This window comes from Mustela nigripes, chromosome 3, assembly GCF_022355385.1.
Source record: "Mustela nigripes isolate SB6536 chromosome 3, MUSNIG.SB6536, whole genome shotgun sequence".
Taxonomy (NCBI): Eukaryota; Metazoa; Chordata; class Mammalia; order Carnivora; family Mustelidae; genus Mustela; species Mustela nigripes.
In genome coordinates, this window is record NC_081559.1 from 15,191,108 (window position 1) to 15,191,424 (window position 317).

Consider the following 317-nt stretch of genomic DNA (forward strand, 5'->3'; position numbering starts at 1 on the left):
TTTTTATAAACATATAATGTATTTTTATCCCCAGGGGTACAGGTCTGTGAATCGCCAGGTTTACATACTTCACAGCACTCACCATAGCACATACCCTCCCCAATGTCCATAACCCCACCCTTTACCCTAAATATACAAACGTAGTGATCCGAAGGGGCACGTGCACCCGAATGTTTATAGCAGCAATGTCCACAATAGCCAAAGTATGGAGAGAACCTAGATGTCCATCAACAGATGAATGGATAAAGAAGATGTGGTATATATATACAATGGAATACTATGCAGCCATCAAAAGAAATGAAATCTTGCCATTTGCT